The sequence below is a fragment of the Lathyrus oleraceus genome, chromosome 1 (assembly GCF_024323335.1).
Source record: "Lathyrus oleraceus cultivar Zhongwan6 chromosome 1, CAAS_Psat_ZW6_1.0, whole genome shotgun sequence".
Taxonomy (NCBI): Eukaryota; Viridiplantae; Streptophyta; class Magnoliopsida; order Fabales; family Fabaceae; genus Lathyrus; species Lathyrus oleraceus.
In genome coordinates, this window is record NC_066579.1 from 55836245 (window position 1) to 55851896 (window position 15652).

Below are 15652 nucleotides of genomic sequence, written 5' to 3' on the forward strand. Positions count from 1 at the left end.
TCCGAAGGACTTGTCAAACACAAAAATATAATTAATGAATTATTTTCTCATCCCCCCATTCTATTTGTTTGTAAACATCATCTTTGTACCAAATACATATGCACACAAAAAGGGCTCCCTAAGAGTACCTAGGACACTTTGGGTGCTAACACCTTCCCTTTTCCCTTGGAAACAATAAAAGCGCGGTGGCAACTCTTGTTATTTGATCTCTAGCTTATCCATAGCTTAACGATCATTAATTTACCGCTACAGAAATTAAGTGGCGACTCTGCTGGGGAGTAGTCTCTAGTGGGTTTAGCCTACTTTTTATGTGTATATATTTGTATATATGTGATGTTGGTATATATGTATATGTGATGTAATCTGCTTGTTGTGCTTGGTAATCTCTGGGTGGTGAGATAAGTTCTAACCCGAACTTGAGTGCAATTAAGATAGGAGGATGGTATAGTCATGTTCGACTTGTGTGGAGTAGTCCTTAACAAGTTGACTTGAGATCCATCTGCTCAGTGGAGACTCTTTTAGATTTGGAAGTGTCACACAAGTATTAGTGGTTAGGCATTACTATTTCTAATTTGGGTCCGAGAAGCTGAGGATCGTAGAACATTTACCCCCTCTTGGCCTATTTAGGACGTAGTACAGAAACTGTTCAAGTGTAGACTTGATAGCAGTTGTTACGCGATACTACACTCAGACGAGTTTCTCTTGATAATATTATGGGTCGATGAGTCAGTCATCTTAACCTGTAATATCCGATAGATGGAATTAAGACTCTGGGAACTTTTTAGAACATGATCTATAGGTTTTATCCTTAGTTCACTCCTTTAGGATGGTTCTTACCCAGACTCCATGCTCATGATTTACAACAAACCTTTGATTCTTAGTTGATCCAATCAAGTCTTGTCAATATCAATGGAACTTGGGTGTTGATAAGGTGTAAACCATAATCCACCAAAATGGATGATTGATCTTAACAATGATTTGATTCATCCCTTGACCTTTGTTTTCCTTGTGTGTGATCCCTTATTTGTGATTGTTGCATTCATGCATTCATGTGCATCATAACATTCATCACACGAAAATTTCAAGGAACTAAGGTATCATTTGCAAATATTTTCAGACCATGGATTGTGGTCGAAGGAACACTAAGAAGTACAGTTTTAGATGTCCATATTTGAAAGAGTTAAGGAAGCTAGAATCTTTTGTATTAGATCCCTTGGAATTCAAACGACATCATGGGAAGCTTTTGTCCATCTTGTCTGCTGATGTGGTTGAAGGACTTTTGAGTATGTTGGTGCAGTTCTATGATCCTCTCTACCGTTGTTTCACTTTCCCAGATTTTCAGCTTGTGCCTACCTTGGAGGAGTATTCTCATCTCTTGAGGATACCTGTTTCTAGTAGAGTGCCTTTTAGTGGATTGGAGGAGATTCCCTGATCCAATATTATTGTTGAAGCTCTTCACTTGAAGAAGTCTGAGATAGAGGCTCATTAGGTGAAGAAAGGAGGATTGTTCTGGTTTCCATCTGATTTCCTCATCAAGGAAGCTACTGCTTTTGCTCAAGCTGGTAGTGTGGACGCTTTTGAAGTTATTCTTGTGTTGCTCATCTATGGATTAACTTTGTTCCCTAACATTGACAGTTTTGTTGATGTTAACGCCATCGGAATTTTCTTGATTGGGAATCTTGTGCCTACTTTGTTGGGTGATATGTATTTCTCTTTGCATCTAAGAAATTCTAAGGGTGGTGGAACTATTGTCTGTTGCATTCCTCTTCTGTACAAGTGGTTTATTTTGCACTTGCCTCAGACACCTGGTTTTGTGGAGAACAAACAATGTCTAAGGTGGTCTCAAAGACTTATGTCTCTCACTAATGATGATATAGTTTGGTATGATCTGTCTCTAAGCAGTTTGGAGATTATTGATAGTTTGGTGAATTCTCTAATGTGCCTCTCATTAGTACACAAGGAGGAATTAACTACAACCCTGATTTGGCTCGTCGTCAACTTGGGTTCCCCTTGAGAGACAAACCTAATAACACTTTGTTAGAAGGTCTTTTCTATCAAGAGGGTAAAGATCCCTAACATTTGAAGCAGAAGATTGTGCATTCTTGGCATAATGTGCATAGGAAAGGAAGATTTGAGCTTGGTCCGTGCAATTGTGTACCTTTGGAGGCTTACACTCTTTAGGTGAAGAAGAGAGCTTTGGAGTTGAAGATGCCTTATCCTTGTGAAACATCTATGTCTATGGTTGTGGTTGAGCCATTAACTCTCCCTAACCAAGATGTAGAGGAGTTGGAAGACGCGCTCGCCAAGATGAAGCAAGAGAAGGACATGTGGGAAGAGCATTTTTCGTGCTTTGAGCAAGAAGCATGAAGAGTTGCAGTTGGAGTCTAAGGACAAAGATGCACTCATTGAGCTACTTGAAGACCGAGTGACGAAGAGACAAAGAGAGCCAGAGGTTTCATCTTCTAGCATGCCTCAGCCTTCCGTTTCTTGGAAGAAGATTATTGATCAACTTTCCTCGAGAAGACTCAGATGAAGGTTTCTTTTGAGACCGAGATCCGTCGCATTCGAAGGAAGTACGCGCCTTCATCTAGGTCTTCCGACGTTGTTAGGGATCCTTAGGATGACTAGTCTCCTTTTCTCTTGTATTTTTCATTTGGTTTCTGAAATTGTACTCAGTGTAATTCTTCCAATTATATAAATGAAAAGAGATTGTTTTGGTCATATAAAAATTATTGCAATTGTTGATATATATGTTTGCAAATGATATAGTAAGTTCCTTGAAAATAAAAATAAATAAACAAGCATTTCATTTCATGCATCATTTGCATAAGCAGGTTTTCTCTTTCGCCAGATGTCTCATTGGTGTTTCTTATGTGCTTTAGCCAAGCTGACTCACCGGTACAACACCCGCGCCAATCATCTCAAAATTATGGAGCATCTAGAGCAAGAGAACAAAGAGCTGAAGGACGAGATCGCCCGTCTGACTGCCATGATGGAGTCAGTTCTTGTTGCACATAGTCAATCTTCTCCAACGCCTGTAACTCCTCCTGCGAGGACAGTTACTTAGAGGTGGCTACCTCTACCATGCATGCTGCTACCGCTCATTTTCACCCACTATGCCTGCCGGATTCCTGTGGGGAATGTCGTCAAACTTTGTGCTTGAAGGCTTTGCACTTACTTTTGCTTCCATGCCGATATCTAGCCCGGTCGTGTCCGTGCCACCTCCCGTTGTGCACACCTTACCTCGTGTAGAGGACACCATTTATCACTCTGAGTCGTCTGAGGGTCCGGATGTCTACGAGAAAATGGATGAAATGAAATATCAGTTTCTTGAGCTGCGCAAGGAATTGAAGACGCTGAGGGGTAAGGATTTGTTTGGAAAGAGTGTTGATGAGTTTTGTTTAGTGCCCAACGTCAAGATCCCGGTGAAGTTCAAAGTGCCTGACTTTGAAAAGTATAAGGGGAATACTTGTCCGCTCAGTCATCTAGTGATGTATGCTCGCAAGATGTCTACTCAGACCGATAATGATCAATTGTTGATCCATTATTTCCAGGACATTCTGACCGGTGTTGCGCTCCATTGGTATATGGGGCTGGATAGTGCAAGCATTCGCACTTTCAATGACTTAGGAGAGGCTTTTGTCAAGCAATATAAGTACAATCAGGATATGGCGCCTGATAGAGACCAGCTGAGGTCTATGTCTCAGAAGGATAAGGAGACATCCAAAGAGTATGCATAAAGATGGAGGGAATTAGATGCCCAGATTACTCCTCATTTGGAGGAAAAAGAGATGACAAAGATCTTTCTAAAAACTCTGAGTTCATTATTATGAACGAATGATTGCTAGTGCCCTCAATGACTTTACCGAAATGGTAAAGATGGGGATGAGGCTTGAGGAAGGAGTCCGAGAGGGATGTTTGTCGAAGGATGAGGCATCAACAAGCAAGAGGTATGGTGGTAGTTTCAGCAAGAAAAAGGACAATGAAGCGAATGCAATAAGCAGTGGGAGGTAGAGAAGGCCTCAAATCAGAAGGAATCAATCATCCCGTCAACACCACCACCAAGTATCTTCCGTTATCCCGGTATTTTCTAATCAACAATCAACACCAGTTCAACCGCAACGTCAACATCAACAACCGCAACAATGAGCAAACACCTACAACAACAACAATACAAACAATCGTCACCAATAAAACTTTGAGAGGAAGAAGGTCTGTTTCGACCCGATTCCTATGTCATATGCAGAATTGTATCCATCCTTGGTTCTCAAGAACCTGATCCAACCTAGAAACCCGCCACAGATTCCAGAACCACTTCCATGGTGGTATAAGCCTGCGCTACGTTGTGCTTTTCATCAAGGAGCACCCATACATGATATTGAGAACTGTTATCGGCTCAAGTATGAGGTTCAAAAGCTGATGAAGAGTGGAATGGTGTCCTTCGAGGATCGTGCGCCAAATGTGAAAGCAAATTCGTTGCCCGCCCATGGGAGCTCCTCTGTGAATATGGCGGATGGTTGTCCTGGCAAGTTTAAAGTTTTTGATGTGCGTTTTATCAGGAGTTCCTTGGTGCAGATGCATAAGGATGTTTGTTTGGTAAGTGGTTGTGAGCATGAGCATGATGGTTGTGATACTTGTAGTGTTAACCCGAGGGGTTGTGAAGTTGTGAAAAGGGACATCCAGCGACTGATGAATGAAGGCATGATTCAAATTGTTCAATCCCGTCATGTAGATGATGATGTGAATGTCATAGTGCCCGTTTTCAAGTAGCCAGAGAGATTGGTAATCCAGTACGACAGCAGCAATAGTAACAGTGTCAACAATAGATTAGTATCGTCGTTGGTAATATAGTTAGCGGGCCCAATCCCGTATTCATCTGATAAAGTTATTCCGTACCAGTATAATGCTACAATGATAAAGGGTGGTCAAGAGGTTTTGTTGCCTACGACTAGCTCTGTAGTGAGCATTGCTGATATTACCAAGGTGACCCGAAGTGGTCATGTGTTTGGGCCGGTGTTCCCAAAGGATAAGGAAGAATCAGTTGTGGGTAAGAAGGTGGAAGTGCCTGTTGAAGATCCAGATGGTGTTTCAAAGGGTAAGTCTGGTGAATCCAGCAATTTGAAAGCTAACGATGGTGATGAGGTACTTCAGCTAATCAAAAGAAGTAAGTTCAATATCGAGGAGCAACTGCTCCAAACCCCCTCAAAAATCTCAGTGTTGTCTCTGCTCATGAATTCTGAAGCGCACAGAGAAGCACTACAGAGAGTTCTAGAACAAGCTTTTGTAGAACATGATGTTATAGTACACCAATTCGATCATATCGTGGCTAACATCACTTCTTGCAATAATCTTAGCTTCTGTGATGAAGAACTCCCTTAGGAAGGAAGGAATCATAATCTGGCTTTGCACATTTCTATGAATTGCAAAGAGGATACTTTGTCAAATGTGCTTGTTGACATCGGGTCGTCGCTGAATGTGCTTCCGAAGTCAACTCTATCAAAGCTTTCTTATCAAGGAGCGCCTATGAGGTATAGTGGTGTAATCGTCAAGGCCTTTGATGGTTCGCGCAAGACAGTTATTGGTGAAGTGGACCTTCCAGTTAAGATAGGTCCGAGTGATTTTCAAATCAATTTTCAAGTAATGGATATCCATCTGGCCTACAGTTGCTTGTTGGGAAGGCCATGGATTCATGAGGCAAGAGCTATTACCTCCACATTGCACCAAAAACTCAAATTTGTGAAAAATGGCAAGCTAGTGATTGTTAGTGGGGAGAAGGTGTTGTTGGTTAGCCATTTGTCATCTTTCTCTTACGTTGGAGTTGAGGATGAGGTTGGAACTCCGTTCCAAGACTTATCTATTGTTGCTGAAAAGAGAGTTGGGGCACCTATGTCCTCATTGAAAGATGCTAAGAAGATTATGGAAGAAAGAAATGTTGATCAGTGGGGCGCATGGTAGAGGTCTCCGACAACGAAGGTAGAACCGGTTTGGGGTTCCAGAAAGGTTCATCAACTGCAAGGACTGAAGATATGCAACTCAGCTTCCGTAGCGGAGGGTTCATTCATGGAAATGAACAACACTTAGCTGTTGTGCTAGAGGATGACGAAGAGGAAGACTGCACCAATTTTGTGGCGCATGGAAAGACTTACAACAATTGGACTGTTGTTGATATTCTTGTTATTTTGCATTGATCTAAGTAATTTCTTTTATATGTTTTTAAAATCCTTCTCCTATGCCTAAGGGAGAAGTGAACATTGTTTGGGCATTTTCAAATTGATCGTTAATAAAATTAATTTTATTCATCTGTATCTATGATGTTTGTTTTTACTTTTTGTTTTATTCTGAAAATGGTAATCACAAAAAAACATAAATAAACAATATAATTGTCCATATGCATAATATTTGGTCACAAATTCACTTCTCTAAAATCAAAATATCAAATCATTATGCAGGTTGGTTTCTAACCCCATTAAATACAATGATCCTTCTCCTTCTCTAAATTTTGAATTCCCTGTGTTTGAAGCCGAGGAGGAAGGTGATGTAGAAGTGAGTGATGAATTATCTCGTCTTCTTGAGCAAGACGAAAAGACCATTCAGTCGTTCGAAGAGTAGATTGAGCTTGTCAACTTGGGTTCCGAGGATGATGTGAAGGAAGTCAAGATTGGGTCTCGACTGTGTCCAGATGTCAAGAAGGGGTTGATTGATCTTCTTCGAGAGTATTCAGATGTGTTTGCTTGGTCCTATCAAGACATGCCTTGTTTGGATTCTGAGATTGTGGAGCAAAGATTGCAGTTGAAGCCAGAATGCCCGCCAGTCAAGCAGAATTTGAGAAGAACGCATCCTGATATGGTTTTGAAGATCAAAGAGGAAGTGCAGAAGCAGATTGACGCTGGTTTCCTTGTAACCGCTGAGTATCCGCAATGGGTGGCCAATATTGTGCCTGTGCTGAAGAAAGATGGAAAAGTTCGCATGTGTGTCGATTATAGAGATTTGAATAAAGTCAGTCCAAAAGATGATTTCCCTCTGCCACACATTGATATGTTGGTAGACAATACTGCTAAATTCAAAGTCTTTTCGTTTATGGATGGATTTTCTGGATATAATCAGATCAAGATGACACCCGAAGATATGGAGAAGACCATATTCATTACACCTTGGGGAACATTCTGTTATAGAGTGATGCCTTTCGGTCTAAAGAATGCTGGTGCAACTTACCAAAGAGCAATGACTACTCTTTTTCATGATATGATGCATAAAGAGATTGAAGTATATGTCGATGACATGATTGCTAAATCAATTAATGAAGAGGAACATGTTGAGCATTTGTTGAAGTTATTCTAGCGTTTGAGGAAATATAAACTCCGCTTGAATCCCAATAAGTGTACTTTTGGTGTTCGTTCTGGTAAGTTGTTGGGATTTATTATCAGGGAGAAAGGGATTGAAGTTGATCCTGCCAAGGTCAAAGCAATACAAGAGATGTCTGCGCCCAAAACTGAGAAGCAAGTCATAGGTTTTCTCGGTCGCTTGAATTATGTTTCCAGATTCATTTCCCACATGACTGCCACATGTGCGCCTACATTCAAGCTTCTTCGGAAAGATCAGTCTTGTGATTGGACCAAAGACTGCCAGAAAGCTTTTGACAGTATCAAGGAACATCTGCTTGAGCCTTCGATTTTTTCTCCACCTGTTGAAGGAAGATCATTGATCATGTATTTGACTGTGCTTGAAGACAGTATGGGTTGTGTCCTGGGTCAGTAAGATGAGACTAGAAAGAAATAATTTGCAATCTACTACCTCAGTAAGAAGTTGATTGACTATGAGACTCGGTATTCTATGCTTGAGAAAACTTGTTGCGCATTGGCTTGGGCTGCTAAGCGTCTGCGCCAATATATGTTGAATCATACCACTTGGTTAATATCTAAAATGGATCCAATCAAGTATATATTTGAAAAGCATGATTTAACTGGGAGGATTGCCCGTTGGTAGATGTTGTTATTAGAGTATGATATCGAATACCGATCTCAGAAAGCGATCAAAGGTAGTATCTTGGCTGACCATTTGGCTCACCAACCGATTGAAGATTACAAGTCAGTGCAGTATGACTTTCCTGATGAAGAGATTTTGTACTTGAAAATAAAAGATTGTGATGAACCATTGCTTGAAGAAGGGCCAGAACCTGGTTCCCGTTGGGGCGTGGTATTTAATGGAGTTGTTAATCAATATGGAAATGGCATTGGGGCAGTGATCATTACTCCTTAAGGCACACATCTACCATTTACAGCTAGATTGACTTTCAAATGTACAAACAACATGGCAGAATATGAAGCTTGAATTATGGGGCGTGAAGAGGCCATGAATCTCAGAATCAAGTATTTGGATGTCTTCGGAGACTCATCTTTGGTTGTGAATCAAATCAAAGGTGAATGGGAGATAAATCAACCCGGTTTAATACCATATAGAGATTATGCGAGGAGGATTTCAACTTTCTTTACAAAGGTTGAGTTTCATCATATCCCTCGAGATGAGAATCGGATGGCAGATGCTCTTGCAACGTTGGCATCAATGATTATATTGAAATATTGGAATGAAGTTCCCAATTTGTCTATGATGCATCTTGATAGGCCAGGTCATGTGTTTGTTGTTGAAGAGATCAAAGACGAGAAGTTGTGGTGTTACGACATTAAATGTTTCCTCCAAAGTCAGATTTCCCCGCCTGGGGCATCTTTGAAAGATAAGAAGACTCTGAGAAGATTAGCCGACAATTTCTACTTGAATGGTGATATATTGTACAAGAGAAACTTCGACATGGTTTTGCTCAGATGTGTGGATAGACATGAAGCAGACTTGTTGATGACTGAGGTGCATGAAGGTTCCTTTAGTACTCATTCCAATGGACATGCAATGGCGAAGAAGATGTTGCGAGCAGGTTACTATTGGCTGACAATGGAATCTGACTGTTGCAAATTTGTGAAGAAGTGCCACAAGTGTCAAATATATGCTGATAAGATTCATATTCCTCCGACACTATTGAATGTTATTTCTTCCCCATGGCCCTTCTCCATGTGGGGAATTGATATGATTGGTATGATTGATCCCAAAGCTTCGAATGGACATCAATTCATTTTGGTGGCAATTGACTACTTCACCAAATGGGTTGAAGTGGCATCGTATGCAAATGTAACCAAGCAAGTTGTTATGAGGTTTATCAAGAATCAGATTATATGTCGTTATGGTGTGCCAAGAAAGATCATTACTGATAATGGATCGAACTTGAATAACAATATGGTGGAAGCTCTTTGCAAAGACTTCAAGATTGCACATCATAATTCTTCTCCCTACAGACCCAAGATGAATGGGGCTATTGAAGCTGCGAATAAGAACATCAAGAAGATTATTCAGAAGATGGTTGTAACGTATAAGGATTGGCATGAGATGCTCCCATTTGCTTTACATGGGTACCGTACATCTGTCCGCACTTCAATAGGGGCAACCCCTTTCTCACTTGTGTATGGTATGGAAGCAGTGCTCTCCGTAGAGGTTGAGATTCCTTCATTGCGTGTGCTCATGGAAGCCAAGTTGACTGAAGCTGAATGGTGTCAGACTAAGTTTGACCAGCTGAATTTGATTGAAGAGATTGACTGCCATGTGTCATGGTCAGTTGTATCAGCAGAGGATGAAGAAAGCTTTTGATAAGAAGGTCAGACCTCGTGTGTTTAGAGAAGGTGGCCTTGTGCTCAAGAAGATCTTGTCGTTCAAACCAGATTCCAGGGGGAAATGGACTCCCAATTATGAAGGCCCATATGTTGTTAAGAGAGCCTTTTCAGGTGGTGCTCTGATTCTTACAACTATGGATGGTGAAGAGTTCACTCGTCCCGTGAACGCAGATGCAGTCAAGAAATACTTTGCCTAAAAAAGAAAAGAACAACTCGCTAAGTTGAAAATCCGAAAGGGCGACTTAGGAAAAAATGAGCGTCTCGGTGGATTGAAAACCCGAAAGGGCGATCCATGCAAAAATTAGAGACATAAAAGTAGAAAAAATTTCCCGATAAGTTGAGTACCCCACCTTGGGGCAACTTATGCAAAAATTAGGGATTATGGCAAGTAACTGCAGTCTGCTGATCTTCAATTTTGGAGAACTTTTAGCACAAGGGTTAACACTAATTCATCATCCCAGCAGCGGTCGAGAGCACAGTGGATATCAAGAGTTGGTAGAAGGATTAAGGATCATTTGTATTCAATGAAGCCCTTTTCCATGTTAATTACCATTTTCAACTTTGTAAATTACCATTTTCATGATTAATGTTTAGGTCTATGATAGATCTAGTCATTTGAACATTCTCACTTGCGATTATGATTGTGTGAACTCTTGTTGTTATATTGATCATTCAACTAATCAAATTCAATTAATCAAATTCAATTTGAGTTTTGTATGAAAATTGAATTATGATAATTGTTGAATTGTTTATTTAAGCAAATTCATAATTCTTAGTTGTTTTGATTACTGATAAACCGAGTTAACTATAATGTCCATTTAGTTGTATGTTTTATAAAAGCACTGCTATCTTTGCTTTCATTTATTATATGCTCACATGGTATCAACAATTGGCCTCTTAGCATGTAATATGCGCATCTGTTTGTTAGACTCTGATTTTGTAAAAGGAAATGTTTTTTAAATGTTTTTTTAGAGGAATGATCTATTCCCCCCTCCCCCCTAGGGGTGGCAATTTGACTAATCCCCAGTAAGCACCCTCAAAATTACCCACAACGGGTAGGGTAAAAACCCGCAAAAATGGATACAGTATGGGCTCGGATAATTACCCACAAAAATATACAGGTATGACTGCGGGTATGGGTACCTTGGTATCCATCCCGCCCCATACCTGCACAATATACATTCGTGTATTTTAATTTATATTTATATATTTTTTTAATTTATATTATTATATAAAAATATATGTCTATCAATTTTAAAGAGTATATCAATATTAAACTATTACTTATTTAAAATAAGTATTACTTTATTTCAATAATAAATTTTTTAAAAACTTTTTAAGATTTTGAAAAACTTAAAATGATATGATATTTTATAATTGATCTATTTATTTTTAATAGGAATGCAGGTAACGAGTACGTGTATGGGTACTTACATACCCATAGAGCATGGGTACGGGTGCTAACTTTGGCACCCAAGCGAGTATTGGCTTGGGAGCGGAGATTTTTTCAAATTACGGGTATGGGGATGGGTACTATAGTACCCAGCCCAAACCCTGTCCATTGTCATCCCTACCCCCACCTCAAAACCGTTTTGATCCCCATATCAAGTGGTATCATATCTGGTCTTTTGATCAGGTCTTGCAACCTCAAAAATTGAGGATAAATGACATGAAGGGTATGTTCAATAGAGCTCTCATATTCAAATACCAGAATATATGCGATTAAATAGTTATCATGTTGCTTACGTGATATCAGGTGATTAAATGACTTTGAGTTACATGAAGCAATCGAATATCATTATGTTAACAATTTATATAATCACCAGTTAGAATTTCAATGCGACTTTATCTAACAAGAATTGAGCTGACAAAGTGTTAAGGTATATGTCCTGAAATGGCCACCTAGCCACATGACTTGAAGACTTTTAATATTTCTATTCGATTTGGAAAAGTGATTTATCATGAAGCTTAAAACATCTGAATCTAGTTAAAAGGAAAAGAAAAGTATTGTTATAAGAAAATGGAAGTATCTCCTTGAAGACCTACTCTTCCAAGGCCATCGTGAAGGGAGATAAATATATTTTCTATAAAGATATTGGTGTGTTCGTTAATTGTTCAACAAACATACAAGAATCATAAAAGTAATAAGTTTTTGAGTGAGCCAAATTTGGTCAAATGTTGAATCAGTTATCCAAGCTTATCGATGCATAAGTTCATGCAACAAAGTAATTAATCATTGCTAGACGGAAAGACACAAGCAAAGATAATCAGAACATGTCCCATTTCACTTCATTTGATATCTTGTTAAGGAGTGTCCAAGAATTTGTCTCTGTACATGCAAAGGAAGACGTACCAACTATATTTTGTTTTGATTGTATTGTACTTTTGCTTAAGTTTTGTGTACTAACCATTACTTGTGCAGAAAGTTAGAGCCTAGATCATCAAATTGGTATGACAGTTCCAATCTCCTTCACCTTCTATTAGTCTACCTTTAATTATTTGTAGATATTTTTTTATTTGATGTATTTTATGCATGTAGTATATATTTGCTATGTGTGCATGATATATCTCATTCTTTGTGGATTTTATTGTCATCTAGATCATCTCATTCATATGCATCATGATATTCATTGACATTAAAGTTTTTTTGCATCAAAATATCTTGCATCAAACATTTTATTAATTTATTGCATCGAGTTTTTGTTATTCATCTATGCCTAGCATTCTTCATACATCCACGTATCATTAAAAAAATCATCTAGCATTAAGCCTTTTAGCATATACATTAAAATACTTTGGCATTTAAAAAATTTCAGTTTTCATTCATTCATTTCATCATTAAACCCTTTTTACGAATAATCTCTCATTTTCTTTCATTCATACCATTTGATTGTGTTACATGTGCATATCATATTATTTTCATTTTGATCATTCATTTCTTCTTTTCATATGCATCAAACTTATTTTCTTCACCTTGTTTTTGCAATTTTGACTTTTGACTCCATGCTTTGATTATGTGCATGTTGGCATTTTTTTCTATTCATGCATTATTTATCCCTCGTCCTATATGTTTTTGTATGTGTATTAACCATTGTGTTTTGCTGCTGAATGTTTCATGTCGTTGTTTTACATATTTGTTACACTTGTCATGTGTTATCTTTCGTGTATCTGTGATATACTATTAATTTTGTTGTATATTCTTCTTTAGTTGTGTTTAGCTTTATTTTCTCAAGATTATTTATTTTGTTGCCGGTTATTTTTCATTTAGACTCATTAGCATTTATCTTTTTTTGATCTTATCAAAGAGGGAGAAATTGTAATGTGAGTTTAGATTTGATTTATGTGTTTTATGCAAAATTGATATGGTGCAATGTTTCAGAGGGAGCACAAATTAAAGCCTTGATCACGCTTTACTTAATGCTCATGTCGACTTAATTACAATACAAGTTTGCCAAGCATCAAAAAGTGCGAGACTAAATTTTCTTTATCCTCTAGGGCTTAAATTTTGTTGCTTCTCTTGTTTATTATAATTGATCATTTATCGCTTCATAATTAAGTCTCCTCTAAGTTAAATCTTTGCAAATATCTTATAAAATGAGTGCAATGCTTTTTAAATGATATTTTGCATTAAATCGTGTTTTGTATGCATAAATCAAAATATTTATTTTCAGTGTACTTAATATGCTTTAAGTCAATTAGTCGAGTTTTTGGATCAAGAATCATATTTGAGATAGGTTCAATTCATGAAATTATTAGGATCTCAAAGCACTTTTAAAATGGCAAAAAATGAAATTTTAGGTGTGTGATTCGAATCACACATCCTATGATTCGAATCAAATGAAACATAGGCTTTCGAGAAATTTTGATACTATCATGATTTAAATCACATTGTTCATGATTTGAATCAAAAAACTATATGACTCAAATCACATTGTTCCTACCTCGAATCATGAAGTGGTAAAAACTATAGGATTTGCCTCTAGCTTGCTTGATTTGAATCGCATTGCCCATGACTCGAATCATGGCTTCAATCTTGAATCGAATCACATTGTTCATGACTCGAATCATGACTTCGGTCTTGAATCGATTCACATTGTTCATGACTCGAATCATGGCTAAAATAGGTGTTTTATAAGTGTAGATCTTGTTCCAAATTACAATGCCACTTGACTCAAACCATACATGTGCTTATGACTCGAATCAAACATCATTTTTCATTCATTTTTGTGTATAAACTCAAGCACCTTGTAGCGGGGTATTCGTTACCATTAGAGATATTGACTAAATCCAAGGTAAATCATACAAGTTGAGACGCCGCCACACTTCTATTTATCCAAAGGAATGGTTAGAAAGCGAACAAAAACCTAAAAGTTTTATCGAATCAAAAACTAGTAAAAATGTCAGAGATCTGGGTAAGGGGGTTGGTTATGCAATGGGAAGGTATTAGGCACCTAATGCATCCTAGGTACTCCTAGGGAGCCCTTTTCACATTTGTTGCAAAGGTTGTTGTTTTTTTTTGAAAATTTATTTGTGCAAACATGATTGAAGGGATGAGAAAAGCGTGTATGTTTATCTAATGTACTACTTACTAAAAGAAGGGTCAAAAGAAAATGACTCGCACGAATGTCGCATCCACTGCATACGTATCTCATCTGAATCTGAGAATCAGAGTCTTCGTAGCTCGGCTACCTAGGGGTTAAAGAGGAGTGTGCTTGCTAAGACATCGCGTCTTATGCCTACGTATCTCATCCGGGATGAAAATCAGAGCAAAACGTAGTTCGACCACCTATGGGGTAAGGGTTGTGTTTTGGGGTGAACGACGTTACTACGCAATCTACCGGATGCTCGACCTTTGGAGACTTACTCGCTTGTAGTAGAAGGAGATAATGTGTTCTTAGGAGAAGAAAAATCAATGAGTTTGGGGTGTTTAGGGATGCTCATGCAAAAAGGCAGTCCTAGATGAAGGAACCGCGCTACCTTAAATGACATGCCAAGAGAGGCTATATGAAACCAAAGAAATCGGTAACATGCGGGAAAAGTAAAGGGATCGAGAGATCTACCGTACGGATAAAGATCCGAAGTAACAGCAATTAAAGAGATAAGAAACCCAGATATCTCTCAAGCTAGCACCATCAAAGAAAGTGAGTCAGTACAGGTAATCGGAATAAACCTCCAGGTGGTATCCCACAAATAAAGTGGAACACCAGGCAAGCCATCTCTGCAAGAGTCATATGAGCCCTCACAAAACAAAACTCAACAAACAGGTTAGAGAAACAAGATAGGGTAATCAAGAGTTGCCCCCAAATCAAAATGTAACCACATGAATCATGCCATTAAAATTCACAAAAAGCTCACAAAAAGCAAACAAGGGTAGGAGGCCTAAACCTCTTGTCAAACACATGCATCAAAAGGGTATCAAATTCACCCATAATACCTCATACATTCAGAGCATTCAAATTAAAAGCATAAAGTAATGGGAATAAGGCAAACCTGACTGGAGAGATCGAATGAAATTGAATTGCCTGGTTGGGTTTGCAAAACAATCTGAGGGTTTATATGAGAGGGAATTGGGTCTTTGCCGATGAGTTCCCTTCAGTCTCTGGAGGTTGCTTTGAACTCTGTTAGCTCTTCTCTCACTATCTTTTTCCCTGCCAGGATAATAGGAATAGAATTTTTTTGTTTCACTGAAACTCTGAATTCATAACCTGATTTTTGTGGACCTGTGGGCTCAAATGAGAGAGACCCAAGTCCAAAATTTTTCTGTTAAATTTTATTTATTTTTTTTATTTTTTATTTTTTTTTCGTTTTTTTTTTCATTTTTCGTTCTCTTTTTTTTTTCGTTTTTTGTTCTTTTCTTTTTTTTTTTGTTTTTCCATTTTTATTTTTTTTTTTACACGTGGGCTTCGCCTAGCGAGCATGACAGTTCAAGAAATTCCTCTGAG